The 25,763-nt window shown below is 39.1% G+C and overlaps 2 non-coding genes across 2 annotated transcripts; both read left to right on the top strand.

Annotated features, from left to right (window-relative positions):
- The first annotated feature begins 20,679 nt into the window (after nucleotides 1–20,679).
- Nucleotides 20,680–20,787, top strand: LOC148571107 (small nucleolar RNA R71). The gene has a single exon (XR_015907818.1). It is a non-coding gene; the product is annotated as a small nucleolar RNA R71 (small nucleolar RNA).
- A 4,614-nt stretch (nucleotides 20,788–25,401) lies between these two features.
- On the top strand, nucleotides 25,402–25,509 carry LOC148571108 (small nucleolar RNA R71). Its single transcript, XR_015908528.1, has one exon. It is a non-coding gene; the product is annotated as a small nucleolar RNA R71 (small nucleolar RNA).
- Nucleotides 25,510–25,763: the final 254 nt, after the last annotated feature.

Here is a 25,763-nt window from a genome sequence, read left to right on the forward strand (position 1 = left end):
CTCCAGCGTCCTTGCAGAGCATAGAAATCAAGCTTGGATAAGCCAACCTGGCATCTTTGGAATTTTTGTTTGCAATTTTGTAAAATTCAGTTGAAATCAGTTGATGAACTTCCACTTCTTTTCCCATCATGATGCAATGGATCATCACTGCTCTTCTAATAGTGACTTCAGAACGGTTGCTAGTGGGCAGCAGAGAATGCCCAATGAAGTCCAGCCATCCTCTGGCGACTGGTTTGAGATCTTCTCTTTTGAGTTGATTTGGGACACCCTTCGTGCTGGTGGTCCACCTGGCTCCAGGGATACATATATCCTCTAGAATCTTATCCAGGCCCTTGTCTGTTCTCATCATTCTCCTATTGAAGGAGTCTGGATCATCTTTCAGCTGAGGTAGCTTTAAGATCTCCCTGATCTTGTCAGGGTGGGTATGAACAATCTTTCCTCTGACCAAGGTCCGATAGTCATAGAGAGCAGATCCAGATAGTCTTTGCTTGTCTGTTTGCCACATATTAGCATAAAACTCCTGGACCATATTCCTTCCCACTTTCATTTCAGGATTAGCTAGGATCTCCCAGTTCCTGATTCGAATTTGCTCCTAGATCTCCAGATATTCGTCTTCTTTCAGATCGAATCTAACTTTCGGGATCACTGATCTTAGACCCATTATTTTGTAATAATGGTCTGAATATTCTTTAGTTAAGAACTTCCCTTGATTATAAAGTGGTTTTGGAACACTCTCTTTCTTGCCTCTTGGAGTGGGTTGTTTTCCTTTAGGAGCCATGATCTTAGTGGGTATGGTTTAGTGATCACGGATAAACACACCAAACTTAGAGGTTTGCTTGTCCTCAAGCAAAAGAAAAGAGAGGAGAGGGATAGAAGGAGAGCTAGTGTAGGATGGTGGATGAGAGGAAGGAGGCCGAATGGGTTTTTAAAAGGGAGGGGGGTTTTCAATAATAGGGAGAAAGATAAGATAGAAGATATGATTTTAAAAAAATAAGTATGATAAGAAAAGATATAATTTAAAATTAAAAAGATATGAAAGATATTTGAAAAAGATAAAATTGGATTTTTGAAAAAGATAATATGGAGATTTGAAAAAGATATTGATTAGTTGAAAAGATTTTTGAATGAAAAGAGATAGATTTGTTTTGAAAATTTTGAAAAAGAGTTGAATTGGATTGAAAAAAAGGATTTGTGCTTATGGATTAAGATACATTTAATATTTTTAAAGAAGGGTTTTTAGAAATTAGGGATTTTAGAAATCAGGGTTTGTAACATGTTTATGCAAGAAATCATGAATTGAAACATGAAAATTAAGATTAAAATGAAAAATATGAAGAAAAAACGAATTTACCTCCTCCCCACCATCCTGGCGTTTGAACGCCCAATCGCTGCTTGTTTTGGGGGTTCAACGCCCAACTGCTGCTTCTCCTGGGCGTTCAACGCCCAGCTGTTGCTTCTTTCTGGTGTTGAACACCAGGAACTCCTTTGTCACTGGGCGTTTTTCTGAATGCCCAGGATGCTGTAAATCTGGCGTTAAACGCCCAGAAGGAGCTTCTTTCTGGCGTTCAACGCCCAGAAGATGCTTCTTTCTGGTGTTTAACGCCCAGATGGCTATCCTTACTGGCGTTCAACGCCCAGTGGATGCTTCTTTTGGGCGTTGAACGCCCAAAACAGACTATTACTGGCGTTTTCTTGCCAGTGAGCTCTTTTTCTCTGTTTTGTGTGCAGAATCCTTCTGTAACCCTGTGAACTTATACAATTGACTCTTTACCTTAGTATCAGTGAACTTTATATAAACAAATAAAATCAAGAATAGGGCAAAATGCTTAGAGGAAGTGATGCCCCATGGCTGGGTTGCCTCCCAACAAGCGCTTCTTTATTGTCTTTAGCTGGACCTTGCTGAGTTTTTAATCTAGCCTCAGCCTTGAGCACTCTTGCTCAACATTGCCTTCAAGATAGTGCTTGATTCTCTGTCCATTAACAATGAACTTCTTATCAGAATCAATATCTTGAAGCTCCACATAACCATATGGTGATACACTTGTAATCACATATGGTCCCCTCCACCGGGACTTCAGTTTCCCGGGGAATAGCCTGAGCCTAGAGTTAAACAACAGAACCTTTTGTCCTGGTTCAAAGATTCTAGATGATAGCTTTCTGTCATGCCACTTTTTTATTTCTCTTTATAAAGCTTGGCATTTTCGAAAGTAGTGAATCTGAATTCCTCTAGCTCATTTAGCTGGAGCAATCTTTTTTCTCCAGCTAATTTGGCATCAAAGTTTAGGAATCTGGTTGCCCAGTAGGCTTTATGTTCCAGTTCCACGGGCAGGTGGCATGCCTTACCATACACAAGTTGGTATGGAGAGGTCCCTATAGGAGTTTTGAATGCTGTTCTGTAAGCCCACAGAGCATCATCCAAGCTTCATGCCCAATTCTTTCTACGGGTACTTACAGTCCATTCCAGGATTCTTTTTAGTTCTCTGTTAGAGACTTCAGCTTGCCTATTTGTCTGTGGATGATATGGAGTCGCCACCTTGTGGCGAATCCCATACCGGACCATGGCAGAGTCAAGCTGTTTGTTGCAGAAGTGAGTGCCCCCATCACTGATTAGTACCCTGGGAACACCAAACCTGCTGGATATATGTTTCTGGAAGAACTTCAGCACTGTTTTAGTATCATTGGTGGGTGTGGCAATGGCCTCAACCCATTTTGATACATAGTCAACTGCCACCAGAATATAAGTGTTTGAGTATGATGGTGGAAAAGGCCCCATGAAATCAATACCCCATACATCAAACAACTCAATCTCCAAGATTCCTTGTTGAGGCATGGCGTAACTGTGAGGCAAATTACCAGCTCTCTGGCAACTGTCACAGTTACGTACAAACTCTCGGGAATCTCTGTAGAGTGTAGGCCAGTAGAAGCCACATTGGAGGACCTTGGTGGCTGTTCGCTCACCTCCGAAATGACCTCCATATTGTGACCCATGGCAATGCCATAAGATCCTTTGTGCTTCTTCTTTAGGCACACACCTACGGATTATGCCATCTGCACATCACTTAAAGAGATAGGGTTCATCCCACAAGTAGTACTTTGTATCAGTAATTAATTTTTTCTTTTGTTGCCTGCTGTACTCCTTGGGAATGAACCTTGCAGCTTTGTAGTTTGCAATGTCTGCAAACCATGGTGTTTCCTGAATGGCAAACAAATGCTCATCAGGAAAGGTCTCAGAGATTTCAAGAGAGGGGAATGACGTCCCTTCTATTGGCTCTATCCGGGACAGATGGTCAGCCACTTGGCTCTCTGTCCCTTTTCTATCTCTTATTTCTATATCAAACTCTTGCAGAAGCAACACCCATCTTATGAGTCTGGGTTTTGAATCCTGCTTTGTGAGTAGATATTTAAGAGCAGCATGATCTGTGTACACAATCACTTTTGATCCTACTAAGTATGATCTAAACTTGTCAATGGCATAAACCACTGCAAGCAATTCTTTTTCTGTGGTTGTGTAATTTTTCTGGGCATCATTCAAAACACGGCTAGCATAATAAATGACATGCAGAAGCTTGTCATGCCTCTGCCCCAGTACTGCACCAATGGCGTGATCACTGGCATCACACATTAGCTCAAATGGTAATGTCCAGTCTGGTGCAGAAATAACTGGTGCTGTGACCAGCTTGGCTTTCAGCATTTCCAACGCCTGCAGACACTCTGTGTCAAACACAAATGGCGTGTCAGCAGCTAGCAGATTGCTCAGAGGTTTTGCGATTTTTGAAAAATCCTTTATAAACCTCCTATAGAATCCTGCATGCCCCAGAAAGCTTCTAATTGCCTTAACATTGGCAGGTGGTGGTAATTTTTCAATTACCTCTATTTTTGCTTGATCCACCTCTATTCTCTTGTTTGAAATTTTATGCCCAAGGACAATCCCTTCAGTCACCATAAAGTGACATTTTTCCCAGTTTAAAACCAGGTTGGTCTCTTGGCATCTTTTCAGAACTAGTTTCAGGTGATCAAGACAGGAGCTGAATGAGTCTCCATATACTGAGAAGTCATCCATGAAGACTTCCAGGTATTTTTCCACCATATCAGAGAAAATAGAGAGCATGCATCTCTGGAAGGTTGCAAGCGCATTACACAGCCCAAATGGCATCCTTCTATAAGCAAACACTCCAGATGGACATGTGAATGCTGTTTTCTCTTGATCCTGGAGATCTACTGCAATCTGGTTATAGCCTGAGTAGCCATCCAAAAAGCAGTAATAATCATGACCTGCCAGTCTTTCTAGCATCTGGTCTATGAATGGTAAAGGAAAATGATCCTTTCTGGTGGCTGTATTGAGCCTTCTGTAGTCAATACACATGCGCCATCCTGTAACTGTTCTTGTAGGAACCAGTTCATTCTTTTCATTATGAACCACTGTCATGCCTCCCATTTTGGGGACAACTTGGACAGGGCTCACCCAGGGGCTGTCAGAAATAGGATAAATAATCTTAGCCTCCAGTAATTTGGTGACCTCTTTCTGCACCACTTCCTTCATGGCTGGATTTAGCCGCCTCTGTGGTTGAACCACTGGTTTAGCATTATCCTCCAATAAGATTTTGTGCATGCATCTCGCTGAGCTTATGCCCTTAAGGTCACCTATGGACCACCCAAGAGCTGTCTTGTGTGTCCTTAGCACTTGAATAAGTGCTTCCTCTTCCTGTGGATTTAAAGCAGAGCTTATGATCACTGGAAAAGTGTCACCTTCTCCCAGAAATGCATATTTCAGAGATGGTGATAATGGTTTGAGCTCAGGTTTAGGAGGTTTTTCCTCTTCTAGAGGAAATTTCAGAGGCTCTTTCATTTCCTCTGAATCCTCCAAATCAGGCTGAACATCTTTAAAGATGTCTTCCAACTCTGATTCGAGACTCACAGCCATGTTGATCTCTTCTACCAAAGAGTCAATAAGATCAACTTTCATGCAGTCTTTTGATGTGTCTGGATGCTGCATGGCTTTGACAGCATTCAACTTAAACTCATCATCATTGACTCTCAGGGTTATTTTCCCCTGTTGGACATCAATGAGAGTTCGTCCAGTTGCTAGGAAGGGTCTTCCTACAATGAGAGTAGCACTCTTGTGCTCCTCCATTTCCAGCACTACAAAGTCAGTGGGAAAGGCGAATGGCCCAACTTTGACAATCATGTCTTCAATCACGCCTGATGGGTATTTAATGGAGCCATCAGCAAGTTGGAGATATATCCGGGTTGGTTTAACTTCTTCAGTTAAACCAAGCTTTCTGATAGTGGATGCAGGTATTAGGTTGATGCTTACCCCAAGATCACATAAAGCTGTCTTGGTGCAATTACCTTCTAATGTGCATGGTATCAGAAAACTCCCAGGGTCTTTAAGCTTTTCAGGAAAGCTTTTCAGAATGACTGCACTTCATTCTTCAGTGAGGAGAACTCTTTCAGTTTCTCTCCAATCCTTCTCATGACTCAAGATCTCTTTCATGAACTTGGCATAAGAAGGTATTTGCTCAAGTGCTTCTGCAAATGGAATCTTTATTTCAAGAGTCCTGAGATAATCTGCAAAGCGAGCAAATTGCTTATCCTGCTCCTCTTGGCGGAGTTTTTGAGGATAAGGTATCTTGGCTTTATATTCCTCAACCTTAGTTGCTGTAGGTTTATTTCCTACAAAAGTGGTTGAAGAAGGCTTTTTAGATGGGTTGTCATCAGCACTTGTGTGTGTCTGATCCCTCACTGGCAATTGAGTGCCAGAGTTAGAAGCTGGAGTGACGTTAGACGCCAGCTCCTCATCTGTTCCTGGCATCTAAACGCCAGAACTGTGCTTCTTTTGGGCGTTCAACGCTAGATCCTTGCTTGTTTCTGGCGTTGAACACCAGTCCTGAGCATGGTCTGGGCGTTCAGCGCCAGCCTTCCACCCAATTTCTGGCGTTTTAGCGCCAGAATTATTTTTCCCTGGGCTCTTCCTGTCCTCAGGTGGATTTTGGGTGGTTTGCTCATTTCTTGGCTTCTTGCTGCCTTGAGGTGGGGTATTTAATGTCTTCCTACTTCTTAATTGAACTGCTTGGCATTCTTCTGTTATTTGTTTTGACAGCTGCTGCTTTGTTTGCTTCAATTGTTCTTCCATATTTATGTTAGCCATCTTTGTCTCTTGTAGTCTATCCTTGAATTCGGCTAACTGCTTTGTTAGAAAGTCCAGTTGCTGATTGAATTCTGCAGCTTGTTTTACAGGACTGAGTTCAGCAGTTACTGTTTTAACCTCTTCTTTCATGGAAGGGTCACTGCTTAGGTACAGATGCTGATTTCTGGCAACTGTATTAATGAGCTCTTGAGCTTCTTCAATTGTCTTTCTCATGTGGATAGATCCACCAGCTGAGTAGTCTAGAGAGATTTGAGCTCTTTCTGTAAGCCCAAAATAGAAGATGTCTAACTGAACCCACTCTGAAAATATTTCAGAGGGGCATTTTCGTAGCATCTCTCTGTATCTCTCCCAGGCATCATAAAGAGATTCATTATCCCCTTGTTTAAAGCCTTGGATGTCCAGCCTTAGCTGTGTCATCCGTTTTGGAGGAAAGTATTGGTTCAGGAATTTTTCTGTCAGCTGTTTCCATGTCCTTATGCTAGCCTTAGGTTGGTTATTTAACCACCTTTTAGCTTGGTCTTTTACAGCAAATGGAAATAGTAATAATCTGTAGACATCCTGATCTACTTCCTTATCATGTACTGTGTCAGCAATCTGTAAAAACAGTGCCAGAAACTCTGTAGGTTCTTCCTGTGGAAGACCGGAATACTGGCAACTTTGCTGCACCATGATAATGAGCTGAGGATTCAACTCAAAGCTACTGACTCCAATGGAGGGTATGCAGATACTACTCCCATATGAAGCAGTAGAGGGGTTAGCATATGACCCCAGAGTCCTCCTGGACTGTTCATTTCCGCTTAGGTCCATGATGGAGAAAGGGAGATGATGTAAAATAGAAGAAAATATTTTTATTTATTTAATTATTTATTTATTTCGAAAACAAAATAAATTAAAATAAAATAAATAAAAATAGGTGAAGATTTTCGAAAAAAATGAGGAGAGAGAAAGTGGTTAGGAAGTTTTGAAAAGGATATGATGATTTTTGAAAAAGGTTTTAAATTTTGAAATAAAAATCTGAATTTTAAAGGTAAATTTCGAAAATTTGCTTTAAAATAGAGAGAAAAGATATTTTTGGATTTAAAGAGGAGAGAGAAAAACAATAAGATAGTACAAGATTTAAAATTTTTAGATCTAATACTCGTTGTTTTCGAAAATTTTGGAGGGAAAACACCAAAGAACACCAAACTTAAAAATTTTAAGATCAAGACACAAGGAAACTCAAGAACACTTTGAAGACTCACAAGAACACAAGAACATGAAGAAAGAACACCAAACTTAAAATTTTTAGAAACCAAACTAAAATTTTCGAAAAACAAACAAAAATCAACAAGAAAACACCAGACTTAAAGTTTGGCACAAGATTTATTCAAAGAAAAATTATTTTTGAAAAAGATTTTGAAAATAGGATAGCCAATTACTAAGAACATAAGCACCACGCTCTAACTAATTGAGCTATAAATTTAAAGTGTTTTAACAAGGTATAAATAATAAAATACTCTAAACCAAAAAGAAAAATTTTTCCTAATCTAAGCAACAAAATAAACTGTCAGTTGTCCAAACTCAAACAATCCCCGGCAACGGCGCCAAAAACTTGGTGCACGAATTGTAAATCACTCTTTTTACAACTCGTACCACTGACCAGCAAGTGCACTGGGTCGTCCAAGTAATACCTTACGTGAGTAAGGGTCGATCCCACGGAGATTGTTGGCTTGAAGCAATATATGGTTATCTTGTAACTCTTAGTCAGGAAAACAATAAAATAATTCACTTATCAAATTTGATTGCAAGGAATAAAAGGGCAGAACACAAATTATACTTGTATGCAATGATGGAGAATATGTTGGAGTTTTGGAGATGCTTTGTCTTTTGAAATTCTGCTTTCCTCTGTTTTCTGATTCACGCACGCACGTCCTCCTATGGCAAGCTGTGTGTTGGTGGATCACCGTTGTCAATGGCTACCATCCATCCTTCCAGTGAAAAGGGTCCAGATGCGCTGTCACCGCACGGCTAATCATCTGCAGGTTCTCAATCGTATCGGAATAGGATTTACTATCCTTTTGCGTCTGTCACTACGCCCAGCACTCGCGAGTTTGAAGCTCGTCACAGTCATTCAATCCCTGAATCCTACTCGGAATACCACAGACAAGGTTTAGACTTTCCAGATTCTCTTGAATGCTGCCATCAATCTAGCTTATACCACGAAGATTCTGATTAAGAGATCTAAGAGATATTCATTCATTCTACGGTGGAATGTAAGTGGTTGTCAGGCACGCGTTCGTGGAGGAATGATGATGATTGTCACGTTCATCACATTCATATTGAAGTGCGAATGGATATCTTAGATAGGAACACGCATGTTTGAATGGAAAACAGAAATACTTGCATTAATTCATCGAGACACAGCAGAGCTCCTCACCCCCAACAATGGAGTTTAGAGACTCATGCCGTTAAAAGGTACAAAGTTCAGATCTAAAATGTCATGAGATCCAAAATAAATCTCTAAAAGTTGTTTAAATACTAAACTAGTAACCTGGGTTTACAGAAAATGAGTAAACTATGATAGATAGCGCATAAATCCACTTCTGGGGCCCATTTGGTGTGTGCCGGGGCTGAGACTTAAGCTTCTCACGTGCCTGGGCTGTTTTGGGCATTCAACGCCAGGTTGTAACCTGTTTCTAGCGTTGAACTCCAACTTGTAACTTGTTTCTGGCGCTGGACGCCAGACTGCAACATGAAACTGGCGTTGAACGCCAGTTTACGTCATCTATCCTTGAGAAAAGTATGAACTATTATATATTGCTGGAAAGCCTTGGATGTCTACTTTCTAACGCAATTGGAAGAGCACCATTTGGAGTTCTGTAGCTCCAGAAAATCCACTTTGAGTGCAGGGAGGTCAGAATCCAACAGCATCAGTAGTCCTTTTTCAGCCTGAATCAGATTTTTGCTCAGCTCCCTCAATTTCAGCCAGAAAATACCTGAAATCACAGAAAAACACACAAACTCATAGTAAAGTCCAGAAATATGAATTTTGCCTAGAAACTACTGAAAATAAACTAAAAACTAACTAAAACACACTAAAAACTATATGAAATTAACCCCAAAAAGCGTATAAAATATCCGCTCATCACCGCGTCATATGTGTTCTGCTTAAGGCGCGCGGTCGCGTCTGTCATGCGGCCGCGTTGCTGTTGATTTGCGCTTGGCATGCGTCCGCGTCGCCCATGCGATCGCGTGGATGCCAGTTCTTCAGAAACTCTGTTTAGCGCTTTCCTTCCATTTTTGTATGTTTCCTTTCCATCCTTTAAGTCATTCCTACCTTAGAGGATCTGAAACTAGTCAACACACTAATCACGGTATCGAATAGAAATAAAGGTAATTAAAATAATTAATTTAAAAGCATAGGAAACATGTTTTTCACATACATCACATAATAAGGAAGGGAAAGTAAAACCATGCAATTAATATGAATAAGTGGGTAATGGGTTGAATAAATCACTCAAACTAAGCACAAAATACTACATAAAATATGGGTTTATCATGGACATAGGCAATGTGAATCAAACTTTTGGACAATTTGCAATAGTCATGGAACAGTCAGTCCCATCCCATAATCGTTACTTGTACCCCATTGATAGGAAGTCCTACTTACTACACAACATCTTATATAGTATAGGGTGAAGTACTAAATTGTTCCTATACGTTTGGGCGTAATCCTGTTTCGGTCCTTAAGGTTTAAAGTGTTCTATTTGAATCCAAAAAAGTTTTATTTAGCTTCAATGTGGTTCCACCGTGAGATCAAAGTTAAATAATTAATAGAATGTCCTACATAACGATAGTACAAGAACAAGATCGATAATCTAGAGAATAAGTACAAGCTCTAGTGGCATAAAACTAACCATAGATGCATCAATATATTTATTTATCATTCTCTTTAGTTTTATAGAAAAATATTTCATTTAAATTATAAGAAACATGATAAATAAATGTATTCATACATCCACAGTTGATTTTGGGCCTCTAAAGCATCTATTGGTTTTTCAGACTGTCGACCTTGTTCTTGTACTACTATCATGTAGGACATTTCGTTAATTATTTAACTTTGACCTCACAGTGGGACTATATTAAAGCTAAATGAAACTTTTTTTGATTCAATTAGGACACTTTATACCTTAGGGACCAAGACAGGATTACACCCAAACGTAGGAGACCAATTTAGAACTTTACCCTATAGTATAATTAATAGCGAATTCTTTGAATGCCATATAAAATGTATGAGCATTTAGGTGTCATCTCTCTATGAATTTAGTTATGATCGGTTCATTAACTTCAAAGGTAATTTGATAAGCCTCGCAATATACTCGAGCTTTACCCTTCGAAGACCAGAAACGACATAGTTATGTAGTGTCATAGTTTGCAATTTAGTTTGCAAATTTAAGACTAATTTACTAGATAGATAAATATAATATAGATAAAATAATTACCATGACAAAAAGATAAGCAAATAACACAATAAATAAATATTCTTATTGGTATTTGGTGCACAATTCCCCACACCTTCGTACAGCTATACCAGCAAGTACATTGGGTCATCCAAGTAATACCTGAGTGAGTCAGGGTCGATGCCACGAGGATTGTGGCTTGAAGCAAGTTATGGTTATCTTACAGGTCTTAGTCAGGCGAATCAGAAGTTGTTGGCTTAATTTGTATTTGTGAGATCTAAACGAAGTTGCCATGAAAGGAATAAAATAAAATACTCTGTAAATTAGAACGGAATCAGTAACAGGAATATGGTTAAGGATTGGAGTTGCTTTGCCTTTCTAAATTAACTCTGGTATTACTGTTCTCTTTGCTTGTGACTAATTTCTTCTATGGCAGGCTGTATGTGATCAACACCATTGGCCGTGGTCATCAATCTCCTTTGCTTCAGATCAAATGCCATTGGCCATGGTCATCCAATCTGAATGAGGGTGAAGCTCTAGCAGTACATTCTCTTGGCGATCCTACTCATAACGCCACAAACAAGGTCGAATCTTTTGGATCAGAGAATGCTACTCCTTTGGATTCTAGCCTCTACCACAGAAACCCTAATCTCCCCGTAAATCGGCTGAACTGGTCTCTCGAGAAGTCCCAACGAAGTCGTGGATTAGCCATCTGAGAGATGTATAATCAAGCTGGCGATTTGCGCTTTCTAGTCACGTATTAACACGGCCCCAAGTAGAAATGGGTGGTTGTCAGGCACGCGGTCCTAGTATGATAAACTGACTTGATTGTCACTGATCATCCTATTCACCATGTTGAAGAACGAGTATACATCTTAGAATTAAATTAAACACCCATCGAAGAGAAACAGTAATACTTTTATTAATTCATAGGACTCAGTAGGGCTCCTCCCCTCAGCATAGGAGGTTTAGAAACTCATACTGATAGAAAATACAATGGTAAAAAAGAAATTATGGTAAATGATGTGTAAGTCTCCCTGATTGATATAAATCTAATCCCTTAAATACTAAACAAATGACTAGTAAGGGTAAAACAGTCTTTTTAGTACTAAAATCCATTTCTAGGGCCCACTTGGTGAGTGTTTGGGCTGAGCTTTGATGAAATCCACGTGCTATGAGGTCTCTAGGGCATTGAATGCTAGCTAGGGGGTCCTCTTTTGGCCCTTGGACGCTGGTCTCTTCTCCTTGGGCCCTGGATGCCTGAAAGGGGGCAGGAGGCTGGCGTTGGACACCAGTTTTGGGCCTTTTAATCTGAAGCAAAGTAGAGACTATTATACATTGATGGAAAGATCGGGAAGTCAGCTTTCCATAGCCATTAAGAATTCTCCATTTAGATCTCTGTAGCCCCAAGAAAACTCTTCCAAGTGCAAGAAGGTCAGATATAGACAACATCTGCAGTGCTTTCTCAGTCTCTGAATCAGACTTTTGCTTCAGCTCCTCAATTTCAGCAAAAAAATACATGAAATTGTACAAAAACACACAAAATCATAGTAGAATCCAAAAATGTGAATTTAACACTAAAAACTATAAAAACTAAACAAAACATGCTAAAAACTATATGAAAATGATGCCAAAAAGCATATAAAATATCCGCTCATCACAACACCAAACTTAAAGTGTTGCTTGTCCTCAAGCAACTAAAAATACAGTAGGATAAAAAAAAGAAAATTAAGATACAATAAATCTCAGAGTTTCCAGTAAAGCTCAGTTACAATTAGATGAGCGGGACTTAGTAGCTTTTTGCTTCTGAATAGTTTTTGCATCTCACTATCCATTGAAACTTAGAGTGGTTGGTATCTTTAGGAATTTAGAATCCAGATGATATTATTGACTCTCTTAGTTTAGTTCTTTTTTATTCTTGAACACAGCTTTTTAGAGTCTTGGCCGTGACCCTAAGCACTTTGTTTCTCAGTATTACCACCGGATACATAAATGCCACAGACACTTTAACTGGGTGAACCCTTTCAGATTGTGATTTAGCTTTGCTAGAATCCCCGGATATAGGTGTCCAGAGTTCTTAAGCACACTCTTTTTGCTTTGGATCACGACTTTAACCGCTCAGTCTCAAGCTTTTCACTTGACACCTTCACGCCACAAGCACATGGTTAGGGACAGCTTGGTTGAGCCGCTTAGGTAAGGATTTTATTCCTTTAGGCCCTCCTTTCCACTGATACTCAAAGCCTTAGATCCCTTTTACCCTTTCCTTTTGGTTTAAAGGGTTACTGGCTTTTTGCTCTTGTCTTTTGGTTTAAAGAGCTATTGGCTTTTTCTGCTTGCTTTTTCTCTCTTTTTTTTCTATTTATTTATTTATTTTTTGCCACCTTTTTTTTCTCTTTTTTTTTTCGCTTGCAAGCTTTGTCTTGCTTCAAGAATCAATTCATTTATATTTTTCAGATTACCAATAATACTTTTCCTTTTTCATCATTTTTTCAAGAGCCAACATTCTAAAATCCAACTTCAAATATGCATTGTTTATTCATACATTCAGAAAATAAAAGGAATGCCACCATATTAAAATAATTGAACCTTCTTATTTTAAACTTGAAAATCATGTATCTCTCAATTCTTTTCAAATAAAATTTTTATTTTTAAGCATGGTGAGAGATATATGGAAGATTTTGCAACTTTAATACATCAATGCAAATGATCATGCAACAAGAACAAGAGAACAGATAAAACATAACAGAAAACAGAAAAATACAACAGGAAAGGAGATAAAGAGAACGTCTCCACCTTTAATGGTGGCGGCTAGTACTCCTCCTTGAGGATCCAATGTGATGCTTGATCTCTTCAATGTCATTCCTTTGCCTTTATTGTTCTTCCCTCATAGCCCTTTGTTCTTCCCTTATGGCTCTTTAGTGTTCTTTTATTTCATTGAGGGTGGTGGAATGCTCTTGATGCTCCACACTCAATTGCTCCATGTTATTACTCATTTGTCCAAGAGAACTCTGTCATTGATCCCAATAGCTTTGAGGAGGAAAATACATCCCTTGAGGCATCTCAGGGATCTCATGCTGAGGCGGCTACACAGGCTCTTGTGCATGCTCTCTTGTTTGCTCTATCCTCTTCTTAGTAATGGGCTTGTCCTCCCCAATGGAGATATAACCTTCTATGACAATTCCAGTTAAATTGCATAGAAGGCAGATGAGGTGTGCGAATGCCAACCTTACATTAGTGGAAGGCTTCTTAGCTATCTTGTACAATTTTTGAGGAATCACCTTATGTACTTCCACCTCACTTCCAATCATGATGCAATGGATCATGATGGCTCTGTCAACAATCACTTCTGACCGATTGCTAGTAGGGATGATGGAACGTTGGATGAATTGCAACCATCCTCTAGCTATGTGCTTGAGGTCAAGCCTTCTTAGTTGAATGGGCTTGCCTTGGGAATCCCTTTTCCACTGTACTCCTTCCATGCAGATATATGAGAGCACCTGATCCAATCATTGATCAAAGTTGACTCTCCTAGTGTAAGGATGTGGGTCCCCATGCATCAAAGGCAAGTTGAACGCTAACCTCACACTTTCCGGGCTAAAATCTAAGATTCTCCCTCGGACCATGGTGATCTAATTCCTTGGATCTGGGTTTACACTAGTGTCATGGTTTTTAGTAACCCATGCATTAGCATAGAACTCTTGCACCATTAGAATCCCAACATCTTGAATGGGATTGGTTAGGACTTCCCAACCTCTTCTCCGGATCTTTCTTTTGATCTCCGAATACTCATTCTTCTTGAGCTTGAAAGGTACCTCAGGGATCACTTTCTTCTCTGCCACTACTTCATAGAAGTGGTCTTAGTGGGCTTTGGTGATGAATGTCTCCATCTCCCAAGATTCAGAGGAGGTGGCTACTGCCATTCCTTTCTTCTTTCTAGAGGGTTCTCCAACTTTGGATGCCACGAATGGTAATAAAAAGAAAAAAGCTAGGCTTTTCCAACACCAAACTTAAAAATTTACTTGTCCTCGAGCAAAAATAAAGAAAAGCGAAGAATGGAGTAGAAAAAAAATAGAGGAAGATAGAGCAAGAGAGAGAGCTCGGCGTGGGGCTTATGAGTGTATATGAGATGTGTGTGTATGAAAGGGTATGAAGAGTGGTATTTATAGGAAGTGGGATAGGTTAGGGTTCGGCCATGGGTTGGGTTTTGGGTGGGAAATTTGATTTTTTGAAGTGGGAGGGGCTTGGTGGGTGTTATGATGGTTTTGGGGAAGTGATATGGATGTGATTGGGCTATGGTTTATAGGGAAGTGTGTATGGAAAAGTGTGAAAGTAAGTATGGTAGGTGAAGATGCTGTGGGACCCACTGGTCCTGAAAGGCTAGGGAATTCAAATTCTCTGCCCTCTGCATTGGCGTTTGAACACCCAAGGTCTGCCCCCTGGCTGGTATTCAACTTTTAATAACACTCCATCTAGAGTGTTCTGTTTTCACTGCTTGAAAAATTCTGTCTCTGTTCTGACTATTGCATATGATCATTGGTGCGCAGAAATCGTGACGGTTCCATTCCTTGGTAACGGCGCTAAAAACTCAATACGCATGTTCATAATCTTAGTTCTTTGTCACAACTTCGCACAACTAACCAGCAAGTGCACTGGGTCGTCCAAGTAATAAACCTTACGTGAGTAAGGGTCGATCCCACGGAGATTGTTGGCTTGAAGCAAGCTATGGTCACCTTGTAAATCTCAGTCAGGCAGATTCAATGGATTATGGGGATTTAATAATTAAAAGATAAATAAAACATAAATTAAAGATAGAGATACTTATGTAATTCATTGGTGAGAGTTTCAGATAAGCGTATGAAGATGCTTGTTCCTCCTGAACCTCTGCTTTCCTATTGTCTTCATCCAATCATTCGTACTCCTTTCTATGGCAAGCTGTATGTTAGGCATCACCGTTGTCAATGGCTACATCGTATCCTCTCAGTGAAAATGGTCTAATGCGCTGTCACTGCATGGCTAATCATCTGTCGGTTCTCGATCATACTGGAATAGGATCCATTGATCCTTTTGCGTCTGTCACTATGCCCAGCACTCGCGAGTTTGAAGCTCATCGTAGCCATCCCTTCCCAGATCCTACTCGGAATACCACAGACAAGGTTTAGACTTTCCAGATCTCAAGAATGGCCGTCCATGGATTCTAACTTATACCACAAAGATTCTGATTAAGGAATCCCAGAGATACTCATTCAATCTAAGGTAGAACGGAAGTGGTTGTTAGGCACGCGTTCATAGGTTGGGAATGATGATGACTGTCACGATCATCACATTCATATTGAGGTGCGAATGAATATCTTAGAATCGGAATAAGCTTGAATTGAATAGAAAAACAATAGTACTTTGTATTAATTCATGAAGAACAGCAGAGCTCCACACCTTAATCTATGGTGTGTAGAAACTCTACTGTTGAAAATACATAAGTGATGAAGGTCCAGGCATGGCCGAGAGGCCAGCCCCCTTAACATGATCAAAGGATCAAAAGATAATCCAAAGATGATCCAAATATATAAATACAATAGTAAAAAGTCCTATTTATGCTAAACTAGTTACTAGGGTTTACAGAAATGAGTAAATGATGCAGAAATCCACTTCTGGGGCCCACTTGGTGTGTGCTTGGGCTGAGTATTGAGCTTTACACGTGTAGAGGCTTTTCTTGGAGTTGAACGCTAGTTTGTAACCTGTTTCTGGCGTTTAACTCCACTTTGCAACCTATTTCTGGCGTTTAACTCCAGAATGCAGCATGGAACTAGCATTGAACGCCAGTTTGCGTCGTCTAAACTCGGAAAAAATATGAACTATTATATATTGCTGGAAAGCCCTGGATGTCTACTGTCCAATGCAATTGAGAGCGCACCATTTGGAGTTTTGTAGCTCCAGAAAATCCACTTTGAGTGCAGGGAGGTCAGAATCCAGCAGCATCTGCAGTCCTTCTCCAACCTCTGAATCTGATTTTTGCTCAAGTCCCTCAACTTCAGCCAGAAAATACCTGAAATCACAGAAAAACACACAAACTCATAGTAAAGTCTAGAAATGTGATTTTTATTTAAAAACTAATAAAAATATACTAAAAACTAACTAAATTATATTGAAAACTATGTAAAAACAATGCCAAAAAGTGTATAAATTATCCGCTCATCACAACACCAAACTTAAATTGTTGCTTGTCCCTAAGCAACTTAAAATCAAATAGGATAAAAAGAAGAAAATATACTATAAATTTCAAAATATCAATGAAACTTAGCTCCAATCATATGAGCGGGACTTGTAGCTTTTTGCCTCTTGAATAGTTTTGACATCTCACTTTATCCATTGAAGTTCAGAATGATTGGCATCTATAGGAACTCAGAGTTCAGATAGTGTTATTGATTCTCCTAGTTCAGTATGTTGATTCTTGAACACAGCTACTTTATGAGTCTTGGCCGTGGCCCTAAGCACTTTATTTTCCAGTATTACCACCGGATACATAAATGCCACAGACACATAACTGGGTGAACCTTTTCAGATTATGACTCAGCTTTGCTAAAGTCCCCAATTAGAGGTGTCCAGGGTTCTTAAGCACACTCTTTTTTTGCTTTGGACCTTGATTTTAACTGCTCAGTCTCAAGTTTTCACTTGACACCTTCACGCCACAAGCACATGGTTAGGGACAGCTTGGTTTAGCCGCTTAGGCCAAGATTTTATTCCTTTAGGCCCTCCAATCCACTGATGCTCAAAGCCTTGGATCCTTTTTATTTACCCTTACCTTTTGGTTTTAAGGGCTATTGGCTTTTTGCTCTTGCCTCTTGGTTTTAAGAGCTTTTGGCTTTTTCTGCTTGCTTTTTTCTTTTTCTTTCTATTTTTTTTCGCCTATTTATTTTTTTTTCTGCAAGCTTTATTTTTTGCTGCTTTTTCTTGCTTCAAGAATCATTTTTATGATTTTTCAGATTATCAAATAACATGTCTCCTAGTCATCATTCTTTCAAGAGCCAACATATTTAACATTCTTAAACAACAACTTCAAAAGACATATGCACTGTTTAAGCATACATTCAGAAAACAAGAAGCATTGTCACCACATCAATATAATTAAACTAAGTTCAAGGATAAATTCGAAACTCATGTACTTCTTGTTCTTTTGAATTAAAACATTTTTCATTTAAGAGAGGTGATGGATTCATAGGACATTCATAACTTTTAAGACATAGTTACTAACTACTAATGATCATGTAATGAAGACACAAACACAGATAAGCACATAACATAGAAAACGAAAAACAGAAGAAATAAGAACAAGGAATGAATCCACCTTAGTGATGGTGGCGTTTCCTTCTTGAGGAACCAATGATGTCCTTGAGCTCTTCTATGTCTCTTCCTTGTCTTTGTTGCTCCTCGCTCATTGCTTTTTTGATCTTCTCTTATTTCATGAAGGATGATGGAGTGCTCTTGATGTTCCACCCTTAATTGTCCCATGTTGGAACTTAATTCTCCTAGGGAGGTGTTGATTTGCTCCTAATATTTATGTGGAGGGAAGTGCATCCCCTGAGGTATCTCAGGGATTTCTTGATTTGCAGCCACATGTTCTACCACTGAGCTATAGACCCTTGAGATGAATCTTTCCATCTCCCATGACTCGAAGGTGGAAGCCTTTGTCTTCCCTTCCCCTCTTTTAGAGGTTTAGGTGTCATCAATGGTAATGAAAAAACAAAAAAGCTTATGCTTTTACCACACCAAACTTAGAATGTTGCTCGCCCTCGAGCAAAAGAAGAAGGAATAGAAGAAGAAGAAGATATGGAGGAGATGGAGGGATGTGTGTATGGATGTGAGTGGTGGATGGAAAACAGAAGGGATGGTCATGAATGGCGAGATAGAGGGTGAGGTGGGTGGGGATCCTGTGAGATTCATAGATCCTGAGATGATCCTGTGGGTCCACAGATCCTGAGATGATTCTGTGGGGTCCACAGATCTTGAGGTGTCAAGGCATTTACATTCCTGCACCAATTTAGGCATGCAAAATGTCCTTGCACACAACTCTGGGCGTTCAGCGCCAGGTTGGTGCCCATTTTGGGCATTCAACGCCCATTTGTTGCCATTTCTGGCGTTGAACGCCAGGATGTTGCCCATTTTGGGCGTTCAGCGCCAGAACCATGCTCTGTTCTGGCGTTGAACGCCAGGTAGATGCTTCCTCCAGGGTGTGATTTTTCTTCTGCTGTTTTTGATTCCGTTTTCAATTTTTATATTTATTTTGTGTCTCCACATGATCATGAACCTATAAAGACATATAACTAAGAAATATATAGTTAGATAAAAATTGGGTTGCCTTCCAACAAGCGCTTCTTTAATGTCAGTAGCTTGACAGTGGGCTCTCATGGAGCCTCACAGATGTGCAGAGCTTTGTTGAGACTCTCCAACACCAAACTTAGAGTTTGGATATGGGAGTTTAACACCAAACTTAGAGTTTGGTTGTGGCCTCCCAACACCAAACTTAGAGTTTGACTGTGGGGGCTTTGTTTGACTCTGCTTTTAGAGAAGCTTTTTATGCTTCCTCTCCATGGATGCAGAGAGAGATCCTTGAGTTGTAAACACAAGGTTATCCTCATTTAATTGAAGGATCAATTCTCCTCTGTCCACATCAATCACAGCTCTTGCTGTGGCCAGGAAAGGTCTTCCTAGGATGATGGATTCATCCTCTTCCTTTCCAGTATCCAAGACTATGAAATCAGCAGGGATGTAAAGGCCTTCAACCTTTACTAACACGTCCTCTACTTGTCCATAAGCCTGTTTTCTTGAATTGTCTGCCATCTCTAATGAGATTTTAGCAGCTTACACCCCATAGATTCCCAGTTTCTCTATTACAGAGAGGGGCATGAGGTTTATTCCTGAACCAAGGTCACACAGAGCCTTAAAGGTCATGGTGCCTATGGTACAAGGTATTATGAACTTTCCAGGATCCTGTTTCTTCTGAGGCAATGTCAGTTGATCCAGATCACTTAGTTCATTGGTGAACAAGGGAGGTTCATCTTCTCAAGTCTCAATACCAAATAATTTGGCATTCAGCTTCATGATTGCACCAAGAAACTTGGCAGTTTGCTCTTCAGTAACATCCTCATTCTCTTCAGAAGAGGAGTACTCATCAGAGCTCATGAAGGGCATAAGGAGGTTCAATGGAATCTCTATGGTCTCTAGATGAGCCTTAGAGTCCTTTGGTTCCTCAGAGGGAAGCTCCTTATTGACCACTGGACGTCCCAGGAGGTCTTCCTCCTTGGGATTCACGTCCTCCTCTCCCTCATTGGGTTCGGCCATTTTGGTTATGTCAATGGCCTTGCACTCTCCTTTTGGATTCTCTTCTGTATTGCTTGGGAGAGTACTAGGAGGGATTTCAGTGATTCTTTGACTCAACTGGCACACTTGTGCTTCCAAATTTCTAATGGAAGACCTTGTTTCATTCATGAAACTCACATTGACCTTAGATAGATCAGAGACTAAGTTTGCTAAGCTAGATGGATTCTGCTCAGAATTCTCTGTCTGTTGCTGAGTGGATGATGGAAAAGGCTTGCTATTGCTAAACCTGTTTCTTCCACCATTATTAAAGCCTTGTTGATGCTTTTGATCCTTCCATGAGAAATTTGGATGATTTCTCCATGATGAATTATAGGTGTTTCCATAAGGTTCACCCATGTAATTTACCTCTGCTATTGCAGGGTTTTCAGGATCATAAGCTTCTTCTTCAGAAGATGCCTCTTGAGTACTGTTGGATGCAGCTTGCATTCCATTCAGACTCTGAGAAATCATATTGACTTGCTGAGTCAATATTTTGTTCTGAGCCAATATGGCATTCAGAGTATCAACTTCAAGAACTCCCTTCTTCATAGGCGTCCCATTACTCACAGGATTCCTCTCAGAAGTGTACATGAACTGGTTATTAGCAACCATGTCAATGAGTTCTTGAGCTTCTGCAGGCGTTTTCTTTAGGTGAATGGATCCACCTGCAGAGGTATCCAATGATATCTTTGATAGCTCAGATAAACCATCATAGAATATATCCAGGATGGTCCATTCTGAAAGCATGTCAGTAGGACACTTTTTGGTCAGTCCTTAGTATCTCTCCCAGGCTTCATAGAGGGATTCACCTTCTTTCTGTTTGAAGGTTTGAACATCCACTCTAAGCTTGCTCAGCTTTTGAGGAGGAAAGAACTTGGCTAAGAAAGCCGTGACCAGCTTATCCCAAGAGTTCAGGCTGTCTTTAGGTTGATAGTTTCCATATTCTAGCTCTGTCTCTTACAGCAAACGGGAAAAGCATGAGCCTGTAGACTTCAGGATCTACTCCATTAGTCTTAACAGTATCACATATCTGTAAGAATTCAGTTAAGAACTGAAAAGGATCTTCAGATGGAAGTCCATGAAACTTGCAGTTCTGCTGCATCAGAGAAACTAATTGAGGTTTCAGCTCAAAGTTGTTTGCTCCAATGGAAGGAATGGAGATGCTTCTTCCATGTAAATTGGAATTAGGTGCAGTAAAGTCACCAAGCGAAATTTTACTTGTTCGAAATTTTCAATCAAGTTGTCTCTAGATTGTTGTAATTTAGCTTCTCTTAGTTTCCTCTTCAGAGTCCTTTCAGGTTCTGGATCAGCTTCAACAAGAATGCCTTTTTCTCTGTCCCTGCTCATAAGAAAGAAAAGAGAAAAAGAAAAGAAGAGGGAATCCTCTATGTCACAGTAAAGAGGTTCCTTATTATTAGTAGAAGAAAAGAAGAAGAGAAAAATCTGAACTCAGAAAGAGAGAAAGGGTTCGGATTTTTGGTGGGTGAGGGAGAAATGTTAGTAGATGAATAAATAAATAGAAGGAGATGAGGGAGAAGGATTTTCGAAAATAATTTTTGAAAAAGAGTTAGTGATTTTCAAAAATAGTTTTGAAAAAGGTTAGTAGTTTTTCGAAAATTCAAATAAAAAAATAATTAGTTAATTAAAAAGAAATTTTTGAAAAAAGGGGGAAGATATTTTCGAAAATTAGAGAGAGAGAGTTAGTTAGGTAGTTTTGAAAAAGATAAGAAACAAACAAAAAGTTAGTTAGTTAGTTGAAACAAATTTTGAAAATCAATTTTGAAAAGATAGGAAGTTAGGAAGTTAGAAAAGATATTTTGAAATCAAATTTTTGAAAAAGATATAATGAGAAGATATTTTTGAAAAGATATGATAGAAATTAGCTTTTGAAAAAGATTTGATTTTTAAAATCACAATTAATGACTTGATTCATAAGAAATCACAAGATATGATTCTAGAACTTAAAGTTTGAATCTTTCTTAACAAGTAAGTAACAAACTTGAAATTTTTGAATCAAAACATTAATTGATTATGTTATTTTCGAAAATTTGATATAAAAATAAGAAAAAGATTTTTGAAAAATATTTTTGGAATTTTCGAAAATAACTAAGAAATTTGAAAAAGATTTGATTTTTGAAAAGGATTTTGAAAAAGATGAGATTTTTAATTGAAAATTTGATTTGACTCATAAAAACAACTAGATTTTTTAAAAATTTTTGAAAAAGTCAAATCTAATTTTCGAAATTTTAAGAGAGAAAAAGGGAAAGATATTTTTTTGATTTTTGAATTTTTAATGATGAGAGAGAAAAACAAGAAAAAATGATGCAATGCATGAAATTTTTAGATAAAAACAATGAATGCATGCAAGAATGCTATGAATGTCAAGATGAACACCAAGAACACTTTGAATGTCAAGATGAACACCAAGAACATATTTTTGAAAAATTTTTAATGCAAGGAAAACATGCAAGACACCAAACTTAGAATTCTTTAATGCTTAGACACTAAGAATTCAAGAATGCATATGAAAAACAAGAAAAGACACAAAACATGCAAATGCAAAGATAAAAAAAGAAGACTTACCAAGAACAACTTGAAGATCATGAAGAACACTATGAATGCATGAGAATTTTCGAAAAATGCAAGATGCACATGCAATTGACACCAAAATTATAACATGACTCAAGACTCAAACAAGAAACACAAAATATTTTTGATTTTTATGATTTTATGATTTTTTTGTATTTTTTTTCAAAAATTATTTGAAAAATAAAAATAAGGATTTCAAAATCTTTAATATGAATTCTAGGAATCTTATGCTTTTTAGTCTAAAGCTCCAATCAAAGGGTCAGGCATGGCTTAATAGCCAGCCAAGCTTTAGTATGTAACTCAGACATAATACGCCTGACATGCCCTACAGTCGTATTAGACATGGCTTTACAGCCAGCCAGGCTTCAACATGCTTCATGAAACACTAGAATTCATTCTTAAAAATTCTGAAGGAAAATATATTTTTGAAAACATTTTTTTTTCGAAAACAAAAGAAAAATTTTTGAAAGATTTTTGAAAATTTTTTGAAAATAAAACAAAAAGAAAATTACCTAATCTGAGCAACAAGATGAACCGTCAGTTGTCCATACTCGAACAATCCCCGGCAACGGCGCCAAAAACTTGGTGCGCAGAAATTGTGACTACACTTTGATTATGTAAAATTCATTGCTCTTTCTTTCCCTGGTAATGGCGCAAAAACATGATGCCAGTACCATGGTTCACAACTTCGCACAACTAACCAGCAAGTGCACTAGGTCGTCCAAGTAATACCTTATGTGAGTAAGGGTCGAATCCCACGGAGATTGTTGGTATGAAGCAAGCTATGGTCACCTTGTAAATCTCAGTCAGGCGGATATAAAATAGTAATGCGGTTTTCGAAATTAAATAATAAAATAAGGATAGAAATACTTATGTAAATCATTGGTGAGAATTTCAGATAAGTAAATAGAGATGCTTTCGTTCCTCTGAACCTCTGCTTTCCTGCTATCTTCATCCAATCAGTCTTACTCCTTTCCATGGTTGGCTTTATGTGATATATCACCATTGTCAATGGCTACTTTCGGTCTTCTCTCGGGAAAATGATCCAAATGCCCTGTCATGGCATGGCTAATTGTCTGGAGGCATCACCCTTGTCAATGGTTTCATCTTATCCTCTCAGTGAAAATGATCAACACACCCTGTCACGGCACGACTATTCATCTGTCGGTTCTCGATCATGCTGGAATAGGATTTACTATCCTTTTGCGTTCTGTCACTACGCCCAGCAATCGCGAGTTTGAAGCTCGTCACAGTCATTCAATCATTGAATCCTACTCGGAATACCACAGACAAGGTTTAGACTTTCCGGATTCTCTTGAATGCTGCCATCATTCTAGCTTACACCACGAAGATTCTGATTAAGAGATCTAAGAGATACTCATTCAGTCGAAGGTAGAACGGAGTGGTTGTCAGGCATGCGTTCATAGGGAATGATGATGATTGTCACGTTCATCACATTCAGGTTGAAGTGCAAATAAATATCTTAGAAGCGAAATAAGATGAATTGAATAGAAAACAGTAGTACTTTGCATTAATCTTTGAGGAACAGCAGAGCTCCACACCTTAAGCTATGGAGTGTAGAAACTCTACCGTTGAAAATACATAAGTGAATAGAGGGTAAGCATGGCCGAATGGCCAGCCTCCCATGGAGGTCTAGAGATCTAAAAATGATCAAAAGATGTCTCATACAATAGTAAGAGGTCCTATTTATAATAAACTAGCTACTAGGGTTTACAGAAGTAAGTAATTGATGCATAAATCCACTTCCGGGGCCCACTTGGTGTGTGCTTGGGCTGAGCTTTAACTTTCCACGTGAAGAGGCCATTTGTGGAGTTGAACGCTAGGTTTTGATCCATTTCTGGCGTTCAACTCTGGTTTTTGATCCCTTTCTGGAGAATTGGGCAGAGAGCTGGCGTTGAACGCCAGTTTGCGTCGTCTAAACTTGGGCAAAGTATGGACTATTATACATTTCTGGAAAGCTCTGGATGTCTACTTTCCAACGCAATTAGAAGCGCGCCATTTCAAATTCTGTAGCTCTAGAAAATCCATTTTGAGTGCAGGGAGGTCAGAATCCAACAGCATCAGCAGTCCTTCTTCAACCTCTGAATCTGATTTTTGCTCAAGTCCCTCAATTTCAGCCAGAAAATACCTGAAATCACAAAAAAACACACAAACTCATAGTAAAGTCCAGAAATGTGAATTTAACATAAAAACTAATGAAAACATCCCTAAAAGTAACTAGATCCTACTAAAAACATACTAAAAACAATGTCAAAAAGCGTACAAATTATCCGCTCATCACTAAGCTAGATGGATTCTGCTAAGAATTCTCTGTCTGTTGCTGAGTGAATGATGGAAAAGGCTGCTATTGCTAAACCTGTTTCTTCCACCATTATTAAAGCCTTATTGAGGCTTTTTTTGATCCTTCCATGAAAAATTTGGATGATTTCTCCATGAGGGATTATAGGTGTTTCCATAGGTTTCACCCATGTAATTCACCTCTGCTATTGCAGGATTCTCAGGATCATAAGCTTCTTCTTCAAAAGATGCCTCTTTAGTACTGTTGGATGATTCCTTCAATCCATTCAGACTCTGAGAGATCATATTGACTTGCTGAGTCAATATTTTGTTTTGAGCCAATATGGCATTCAGAGTATCAATTTCAAGAACTCTCTTCCTCTGAGGCGTCCCATTACTCACAGGATTCCTTTCAGAAGTGTACATGAACTGGTTATTTGCAACCATGTCAATGAGTTCTTGAGCTTCTGCAAGCGTTTTCTTTAAGTGAATGGATCCACCTGCAGAATGGTCCAGTGACATTTTAGATAATTCAGACAGACCATCATAGAATATATCCAGGATGGTCCATTTTGAAAGCATGTCAGAAGGACACTTTTTGGTCAGTTCCTTGTATCTCTCCTAAGCTTCATAGAGGGATTCACCTTGCTTCTGTCTGAAGGTTTGAACATCCATTCTAAGCTTGCTAAGCTTTTGAGGAGGAAAGAACTTGGCTAAGAAAGCCGTGACCAGCTTATCCCAAGAGTTCAGGCTGTCTTTAGGTTGAGAGTCCAACCATATTCTAGTTCTATCTCTTACAGCAAATGGGAAAAGCATAAGCCTGTAGACCTCGGGATCAACCCCATTGGTCTTAACAGTATCACAGATCTGCAAGAATTCAGTTAAGAACTAAAAGGGATCTTCGGATGGAAGTCCATAAAACTTGCAATTCTGTTGCA

This window comes from Arachis ipaensis, chromosome B3 (genome assembly GCF_059453495.1).
Source record: "Arachis ipaensis isolate K30076 ecotype BB chromosome B3, ASM5945349v1, whole genome shotgun sequence".
NCBI classification, from domain to species: Eukaryota; Viridiplantae; Streptophyta; class Magnoliopsida; order Fabales; family Fabaceae; genus Arachis; species Arachis ipaensis.